The sequence below is a fragment of the Myotis lucifugus genome, unplaced genomic scaffold, assembly GCF_000147115.1.
Source record: "Myotis lucifugus unplaced genomic scaffold, Myoluc2.0 scaffold_1181, whole genome shotgun sequence".
NCBI lineage: Eukaryota > Metazoa > Chordata > Mammalia > Chiroptera > Vespertilionidae > Myotis > Myotis lucifugus.
In genome coordinates, this window is record NW_005872229.1 from 31899 (window position 1) to 42111 (window position 10213).

The following is a 10213-nucleotide window of genomic DNA, read 5'->3' on the forward strand; positions in this document are numbered from 1 at the left end:
GACTTCTTTGTTTCCTAGATACTATGAATCAGTACGTGGGCCCGGTTGGCCGGTCGGTACTGGCACTTTCTGACCCTGGGTCTTCGGGCGCGAGCCCCGTTTTCGTGTTTATAAGGGGCGAGCGGCCCCTCGCTCGCACTTCGAGCGCTTTTTTGCCTAACGGTGTTCCGTGTGGGCACGGGACCCTGGAGGAAAACAAAGCCGGGGTGCGCCGCCGCGGAGTCTGGCGGCGGGCGGCGAGGCCGCGGGAGGAGGAGGAGGAGAAGGAGGAGGAGGAGGAGGAAGAGAAAGTGGAGCGGGTGGCGGGCGGGGATCCGCCGGGCGGTCCAGGTTCGCGCTTCCCAGGGAGGGAGTCGGTGGTTCCCGGGACTCGCGGGAACCAGGGAAGGAAGCGAGGACACTTCCTGGGCGCGCGCATTCCGGGGATTGGGGGTGCGAGCAGAACCCCTCAGTCGCGGCGTGAGGAGGTGGCCCCGGGAGTTGGGGGTCTGCAGGACAGTTATTTGGAGCAGCGTCCAGATTTGGCCCTTGAACTTTTTAACTGGACCCTGCGCTGCCCTTGGGCCCGGAGAAGTCAGTCGTTATTAATAGTTACAGGGGCAGGTCCACAGCCCCTTACACGGACTGTCCCACCTTGAAACTGTAGCTAAAAACCATGGAGGTTGAGCCTCGTTCACTCTCAGGAGGAGGATGCAGCCCCTGAGAGGAGTACACGCCTGAGGCGCCTGAGTCCGAGCGCGGGGACATCCTTCCTGTGGCCAGACTGACGGACACGACCCACCGGAGGGGGCTGTCACTTTTCATCTCTTAGCAAAGGCCAACCTGAATTTTCACTTTGGCCCTGAAATGTGCTTCGTTTTCTATGAAGTCAGAGGCGGACTACGATGGCCTCCCACACCTTCCCCCTTTTGAGGCTTATGATCTCTTCTTATATGAACTGGGACCAGTATGTATTTTCTGTCATTCATTTGATAACACCCATTTTGCACCTTCCCTGTCTTCTCTAAGTATGGGTTCCTGCCCAGAGTTGCAGCTCTGGATCTGGGAAGAATCCTTGAGTGCAGTAACCCCAGCCCCACCCCAACAAGTAAGTGCCTGCCCCCCAGGGGGGGGGGGGGGGGAGGAGAGGGGGCGGATGCGGGGGAGGGGGTGGCAGAGCTGTGTGGAGGGAGCAGGTCTCCCTCAGGTGACTTGCATCTTCACACTCAGTTGAGCTCTGCGACATCTAAGAAACCTCTCTACACGTTTCTGAGGGAGAAGCAATGTGTTTGAGATCAACGGATTAATTTAACTAAAGGTTTAACTCTAGCCCTGGGGCTAATGGGTAACTGCATGGAAATTCCACTCCATGCCCGGTTCAGGGGAGTAAGCTGAGTAACGGAGAGTAAATACACCCTGTCCAGAGATGTGCCGCCAGCCTGGAGGACGAGATATGGGGGAGTTTCAGGTGACATTTGCTCAGGACAAACATGGCACGTGGCCATGTACACGAACAATTGCTCATATTTTATTTTATGCCATTTTTTAGGCTTTTTGTAAGAGGGAAGCCTGGTGTCTATTTATAGTAGCCTTACAGCAGCTAAGCCAAAGCTTAAGGACCAGCTGTGTGAAATTTCATTAGGATTTTAATTACTTTGTTTAACTACCTAGAAACTTCCAAGCTGCTTTATTACAATTAACTTACTTTCCATGACCACTGGCCTGGTTGTGCTGGCAGGCAATGTTCACGAATGGCACCAACTGGGCACATGTAAAAGAAAACCTATTTTTTAAATTATGACTGATAAATTTTCATTGCAGAACATTTAGAGAATAAGATAAGCAAAGTAGAAAAAAGGCATCACTTACAATCTCATTTCCAATGAAAATAACTTAAACTTTTGATTTTTGTGTTGTGTGGGGTTTTTTAAAATTTGTCTTTATTGTTGAAAGTATTACAGATGTCCCCCTTTCCCCCCATTAGCCACTTTTAGCCCACCTCCACCCCTACCCTATGTCCTGTGTGGTTTTTTAACCAGAAGCAAACGCAGGCTGTGTCTTGTGATTTTTAGCTTGCTGTGTTGTGATCATCTTTCCATGTAGAATATTCTTCTACAGCATAATTCGAATGACTGCATGATGTTCAATTTGACAGAGAGAGTAAATCATTAAACCTGTGCCACACATTAAACATTTAGGTTGTTTCCACTTTTGCTGTTATAGAGTGGTGATGACATCCTTTGTTTTTCTAAACCTTGCTGCCACTCAGTATTGGTTTCTTAGGTTACATAATTTCTGGGGCAAGCGGCACGTCATGTTGAAGGCTTTCCACCTAAAAAAGTTCCAATCTGATTTCCCATCCTTTTGCCAGCATTGGGCATTAACATTTTTTTTCAGAAATATTCATTTCTTTGCTCATTCGATAGAACTCTTTCTATTTTTTAAAATATATTTTATTGTTTTTTTTTACAGAGAGTAAGGGAGAGGGATAGAGAGTTAGAAACATCGATGAGAGAGAAACATTGATCAGCTGCCTCCTGCACACCCCCTATTGGGGATGTGCCCACAACCAAGGCACATGGCCTTGACTGGAATCGAACCCGGGACCCTTCAGTCCACAGGCCAACGCTCTATCCACTGAGCCAAACCGGTTAGGGCTAACTCTGCCTATTTTAAATGCCAAATGTGCAAACTAATTTAAAATATTTATTCAATCATCAGATAAGAATCAATATCTACTTTACCTCCACACTGCTCATGTGATCCTCTTATAGGGATACTGCAGGTATGATTTACTGTTCACCTACTGTGTGCCAGCCACAGAATATTTCTAATCCCATCACCACCCTGTAGATGGGGTGCATTACATCAATAGTTTACAGATGAGGCTCAGAAAAATTAAATAATTTCCCCAGGGTAACCTAGTTCTTAAAGTGATTGGGCCAGTAAGACCCAAACATGTTCTAGCACTCTCTGCTGGTGAGGATGTTTTATGGGAGGAGGCCAACTCCAGATTTAATCTTATATTTGTAGTAGTGGCCCAGTGCATGAATTTGTGCACATTGACAGGAAATTAATTAGAAGAAATATTTTAATATTGCTATTCGCCCTTTCTCTATAATAGAAGTGTCAACCAAATTCACAATCAACAATGACAGATGGAAACACACGTGTGCAATTGGCCCCAGAGAGAGCTTTATATGTATCGTGCATGCACGAGTCAACTTAGCCTTTTATATATAGAGAATAAACTTGCTTAACTAGACCTGCTTTCTGATGTAGCTAAACTTTTTCCAGCCCCGTGAAGCACCCCAACTTCTCTTTCAGGTAATTGTCAGCAACACAGCAGTAAATATCAACACGAAGCAGGTTATTATTGTAGATCATGCAGAGAACAAAGGGTAAAATATTTAACTGCAGCAGTGTTTGACTATATTCTGCGCAGTGAGAAAACCTGAAGTCATTTTCAAGGTCCACCATTTCTTACTTCTTTTCAGTCAGGTCAAGTTTCTAAGCTTTATAAATCTCTGTTTTCTGGCTAATGAAAAGAAAATAGGATTCCACTGAGTCTCCTATCTACCTATTCCAGGACCTCTGTGAGGATCAAATGAGATGAGGCACGGGAAAATGCTTCATAGACATTTGATTAAAGTGAAAATGTTTTTACCTGGCTATAAAGCTAGTCGTGTCCCTGGGCTGAAGAAACTGCAAGGAGGCTAGTCGTCACTAGGGAGAGGAAGCCATGCGTTGCTACTTGATGTCATTACCCGGACTGACACTTAGCATATTAGCCTTTTATATATATAGGTTTCAGCATCAACTATAATGGAAATAATAGAAGCATTAGAGCAAGAGGATTTGGGTGTCAAAAAAAATCTCTTAACCTCTCCACGCCAGTTTCCTCTGTGGGTTATTCTGAGGTACAAATGAGACTGAATGAGAGGCATTTAAAAGCCTTAAAGTACTTTTTAAAAAATGTATATTGTTATTCAAACCATCCTAATCTACTTACTTTATGAATTATTCCAAATTTATTTATTTTTCACCTAGTTACTGATCAACTCTGGGCAACTTCCATGGCACATGGCCACCTTGCCACAAAAGGGATAAAAAGAAGAGTGACCTTTAGCCCTGGTGCCCTGGACAGTGAAAATAGTGGAAAACAGAAGCTCGGGTCACATTTAAATAAAAATGCAAGGCTGACTCGGATTAAGTGAGCACTCTATAAATGTTATCAAAATGTGAAAAAAGGGAGCTCTTTATCGGAGGTAAGGCCTGAGGGGAAGAGCTGACCTGGGCAATAAAAAAGGGAAGGAGGGCCCACTTCTGGGAGAGAAAATTCTACAAATTCCTCCTGGATTGCAGGCCTAGGAGACTAGACCTTAAAATGTAATTCCTTTTGATCAACCAAGGTTTTTATTTCCAATTACTTTCATATTGCCCCTTCCAAGCATCCATTCTGAAAACTTTTTTTTGCATGCATGAAATGTTTTGATGGACATATATAAGTGTTAATTTTAAAAAGAAAGAAAAAGAACCTGCAAGTAATGGCTGACTCTTAAAAACAAACAAACATAGCAGACTGTGAAGACTGAAATTAGTTTAGGTGTGACTGGATATCACTCCTAACAGAAGCCATCTGACAGTGGAAAACAAGAGGCTGTGGTTTTGAGCTCTGGGGGCCCCATGTTGGCCCCCGCTGCATGCATAGACTTCAGATGAAGGTGCCGTTAGACGCTGCACTAATAGGCTGACCTAGAGGGCTCGGTCTCCAGTATAAAAGCATTGTTTTATAGTGTTTGGCACTATAGAGTGGTTCTCAACCTTCCTAATGCCGCGACCCTTTAATACAGTTCCTCATGTTGTGGTGACCCCAATTTCATTGTTACAAATTGAACATAATTAAGGCATAGTGATTAATCACAAAAACAATATGTAATTATATATGTGTTTTCCGATGGTCTTAGGTGACCCCTGTGAAGGGGTCGAGACCCATAGGTTGAGAACCGCTGGTTCAGGCCATCCTCACATCAGCATGGGGTGAATGTGGCCACATTTGGGGCACATCACCATTTTGCCCACCACTGGGAAGTTCAGCTGGACTAATTGGTGGTCCATGGCGACCTTCCCTGAGAGATACACGCCGAGACAGCTCAAAGGAAGGGGAATGCATGTGCCTGGCAATCGCTTGAAAGGAGGAGAAATAAGAGTGAGGGACACTCTTACGCTGCTGGTGGAGTGGAGGCTGAAACAACCTTCCTGGAAAGTCATGTGGCAATAATACCAAGAGCCCTAAAAGGCCATGACTGAGAGTATGAGCTTTGGAGTCAGGCTGGCCAGGTTACATTTTGGCTCCACTATCATGGCTTTGAGTGTATCGGTCAGCACGGTACTTACTTATTTGTGCTTCAGTTTTGTCATCTGTGAAATGGGAGTGAAAATACCTACCTTATAGCATTGTTAGGAGGATTCAGTGCAGTAAGTGCTTGAAAGCACTCAAGAATGTACTTGCTGTAATGATCCTAAAGGGCTATTGAGAAACATGGCCAAAGATTGATGAACAAAAATATTCATTGCAACATTGTTTAAAATAAAATTTGAAAAAAAGAAATCCTAAATGTGGAGCAATGGAAAACTAAGTAAATTATGGCTTAGTCAGTTGGATAATATGCTACTATTTTTAAAAAATTATCTTTACGAACCTTTCTTAAGGACATGAAAAATGGTTTTTGGAACAATGCTAACCAAATAAAACAGAACAGAAACTAGATCAGAAGGTTAAATCAATGGCTGCTAGGATTATGGTGATTTCTACTTGCTTCTTTTTGCTTATCTAAGTAGAAATAAGTGCGTGGTCATTTTAGAAATTGCTTAAATTTAAACATTTTAGAAATTGCTTAAAATCAACAATTTAAAGAATATTTTTAAATGCATGGAAATAATGGGTTTCCTTTTTATTTGGGAGCCCTGCAATGGTTTTTTCTACCTACATCCTTTGACTTCTCACCGCCGTCTTGCTGTTTATCCTGTCTGACAGGTAAAGAGACAGAGGCTGAATGTAAGATGGTGACACGCCCCGATCCCGTGCTACCCCTGGATCGTTCCTTCTGTAACCCCTGAGTGTGGTGGTTTGGGTCAGCAGGATGGCCTACTCCTAGGGTCTGAGAGGTCCCTCAGAGAAGGTGATGTTTGAATTTGGATCCAGTTCACATGTGAGATCGGGCATCTCAGGCCAGGCAATAGCATTAGGACTCGATTACAACAGTTCAGGCCTGAGGCAATGAAACTTGGAATTGGCATTGAGAATGGAAAAAGGGTCAAGTGCGAGAGACATTGAGGAGAAACTGGTTTTCAGATTTCCAACCTGGGGCGGGGGGGGGGGGGGGGGAGGCGGGGCGGGCAGCTGTAACTTCTGAAAGAACCAACAGGACCCCAGGGAGGGGAGAACAGAGGAGGGGTCAGATGCTGGCTGGATTTTGGCATGAGTTCCTATACCACCAGACAGTGGCCCAGTGAAAAGGCTAAGATCTCTTTTCTAAACCACAACGTCCCGCATCCTTATGACTAGAAGAGAAGAAGGCTCTGAGTCTGCCATGGCACAACCCTCCACTGTAGTCACCTCACAGGGCGCACAGCTGCAGTGGCCGAGGACAGGGGCTCGGGAGCACCCTGGGCTGGCCACACTCACACAGTCCATTTGCCCTTTGAGACACAATTCAGAGGGAAAGAGCATCCTGGCTCCCTGTTGTGACGTCGCAAGAGAAGGCTTCGGAAAAAACCATCCCCGGGCCAGGCCCATCCCAGCCTTTCGAGGACCTCTTTGATGGCAAGTGACAGACATCCAAGTCAAAGCAGCGCAAGGAGAATATACTCTGAGGATACAGGAGGGTCTCAACCAACACGGCTTCAGGAGTATAGCCGACGCCCAGCAGCTCACAGAGAACTGTGGCCGTGAACCTTGGGGACCCCCCTTTCTTCTCCACTAACCTTCTCCGGTGCTCAAGTCATGCTCCATCATCTCCCTCTGCTGGGTAGGTTCCTCTGCTTCTCTGGTACATGAGGCAAGAAATGTGCCTCAGACAGATTCCCACCTTTGTAACTTACAGAGACTGGCCCCTCTAGGTTTCTATTTCAAATTAACATGGACCATGATTGGCAAAGCTTGTGCAGAGCAGGTCCTGGACCAGTCAGCCTGGAGGGATCTCATGCTAACACGTTCACCTCGGGAAGCAGATGGGTGGGGTGTGTGGAGTGGGCAATTCCCAGAAGAAAGGAAGTGCTGGGCAGATAAGACAATAAAGGGTTGACCCTGGTGGGGCACTTCTTAATGAGGCCTATTTTCCTTACTTGGAAAATGGAGAGCCATACCTGGTGTGGCTCAATTGGTTGAACGTCATACCATGCACCAAAAGCTCACTGGTTCAATTTCTGGTCAGGGCATGTGCCCAGGTTGCAGGCTCAATCTCCAGTTAGGGCTCAGCGGGAGGCAGCCAATTGATGTTTCTCTCTTTCTCCCCTTCTACCTTCCTCTTTCTCTAAAATCAATAAAAACATATCCTATATAATAAAAGCCTAATATGCTAAGTGTCCGACCGTTTGACCAGTTGCTATGATGCACACTGACCACCAGGGGGCAGAAGCTCCGACTGGTAGGTTAGCTTGCTGCTGGGGTCCGGCCAGTTGGGACTGGGTGAGATGGGCCAGACATGCCCTGGAGCCCTCCCACGGTCCCTCCCTGGCTGGCCAACGTTCCATGGTCCCTCCCTGGCCAGCCGGCCCCCATCGGCCCCGTTCGGGACTGGGCAAGACAGACTGGACACTTCCTGGAGCCCTCCCTCGGTCCCTCCCTGGCCCTGATCATGCACCAGTGGGGACCCTCGGCCTGGCCTGCACCCTCTTGCAATCCGGGACCCCTTGGGGGATGTCGGAGAGCTAGTTTTAGCCTGATCCCCGCAGGCCAGGCTGAGATACCCCAGCGGTGCACAAATCCATGCACTGGGCCTCTAATTTAAAAGAAAATGGAGAAAACAATCTGCCTTGGAATTTATTATTGTGAAGATGAAAGCAGGTTAAAAGATTTGATGCCCAGTCTTCCCACCAAGGGCTCCTAAAGATCGGAGAGAGTGGACTCACAGTCTGAGGGGTCTGTTGATGGAGCTTCAAGCAAGACATCCCTTTCAGGTTTCTTTTTAACTTAAAAATGTATGATCTATGGCTCTGGGTCAGTCGGTAGGAATGTCATCCTATACACCAAAAGGTTTTGGGTTGTGTTGCAGATTTAATCTCTGGTCCCAGACCCTAAGGGAAGCAAATGATCAATGTTTCTCTCTCTCTCAAATCAGTAAAAAACATCCTCAGGGGAGGATTAGAAAATGTTTTTGTTTGATCTATGGGAATTTAGCATATGATAAAATTGACATATCAAGTCAGTAAGGAAAAGAGACGTTATTCAGTCAATGATGTTGAGACAACTGGGTTGTCACTTGGGGGGGGGGGGGAAAGGCAAATACCTCACCATTTACACCAGATTAAATTCCTGATGGAATTAAGATTTAAGTCATTTAAGTGTAAAAAAAAATGAAACTATGAAAGTACTTAGGAAAGTGCTAGAAACCTGAGCCAAAGAACTCAGAACATGGACTCATTGTTGTTTTGTTCAGTGCCGGGCACAGAGTTGGAGCACAGTAAATTTTCAGTGAAATGAATTCATAAAAGAATGTTTTTTAATCACTTCTGATAGGGGAGCATCCTTTCCAATATGGCATAAAACCCAGAAGCTATAAAAGCAAAGGTAAATTTGCCAAAAAAAATTTAAAAATGACTATATGGCGAGGAGGAGAAACTAAATCAAAAGACAAACATACCGGAGGGCAATATTTGCAATTCATATTAAAAAAGGTACCTTTCCTTAATATCTAAAGAAATCCCAACTGTTAAGGAAAAAGCCAACAATCAAATAGGAAAATGATATGAAGAAACAGTTCCCAGAAGAAGAAATACAAATGGGTCTTGAACATTTAAAAAAAACCATACTCAACCTCCTTCATAGTTAAGAAAAGCAAATAAAAACTCTAATGAGATACCAGTTTTTACTCATCAGATTGGCCAAGGTCAGAGAGTTTGAAAACACTTATCTGTGTGTTGGCTAATGGGTGAGGCAAGATACTCTGGCATGATGATCGAGAGATTGGACCATACAGTACACCCTGGGTCCCACTTCTAGGAATTTTGCTACAGGCACACTACCTGTGTACAATGAGGAAAATTTGGGGTTATAGTTACTTAGTGTTGTTTGTAATAGGAAAATATTGGAAATAGCAGTAATTGGGCCAGTGGACAAATTCTGGCTCATCCATACCGTGAAATATTGTGCAGTTGTTAAAAGAATGAAATAATTCTATGAATGTGTTATGAAAAGACTTCCAAGATGTAGTGTTTATCTGGAATAAAGCAAGCTGAAAAGCAGTGTGTATTTTATGCTATCATTTTTACTTAAAAAAAAAGCAACTCACATGTTTAGCTATTTATTGTACTACATATAGATGGTCTGTGGGATGATTCCTAAGAACTCAGGAAGAGCAGTTGCCTCCTGGAGTGAAGCTGTGTAGTTGGAGAACAGAGATGTCAATTTTTATTCTTAACTCTTTTATACCTTACTAGAGGCCCGGTGCACGGATTCATGCAGCAGTGGGGTCCCTTGGCCTGGTCTGTGGGGATCAGGCCAAAACCAGCTCTTCAACATCCTCTGAGGGATCCCAGATTGTGAGAAGGTGCAGGTCAGGCTGAGGGACTCCACTGGTGCACGATCGGGGCCAGGAAGGGACCACAGGAGGGCTCCAGGGCGTGTCTGTCCTGTCTCAGTCCTGATTAGGGCCGATCAGGGGCAATCAGGGCCAGCCAGCCGGGGAGGGACCATGGGAGGCTGGCTGGCCAGGGAGGGGCTGCAGGAGGGCTCCAGGGCGTGTCTGGCCCATCTCGCCCAGTCCCAATTGGCCGGATCCCAGCAGCAAGCTAACCTACTGGTCCGAGTGTCTGCCCACTGGTGGTCATTGCACATCATAGCGAACAGTCTGACACAGCATATTAGGCTTTTATTATATAGAATGATTTTTCTCCCAGGAACATGTATTACATCTTCAAATAATAAATTAAATTAAGAAAAATGTGTGTTACTTTAGCATTCTGCTCCATAATATATCCACGATTGATTTAATGTAAAAATAATGTTTTAGTC

At 45.2% G+C, this 10213-nt stretch overlaps 1 long non-coding RNA gene across 1 annotated transcript; it reads left to right on the plus strand.

Moving 5' to 3' along the window:
* Positions 1-298: 298 nt before the first annotated feature.
* Positions 299-6338, plus strand: LOC102440885. The gene is made up of 3 exons (XR_002827403.1): positions 299-1087; positions 4030-4247; positions 6017-6338. It is a non-coding gene; the product is annotated as an uncharacterized LOC102440885 (long non-coding RNA).
* The last annotated feature ends 3875 nt before the right edge of the window (positions 6339-10213 follow it).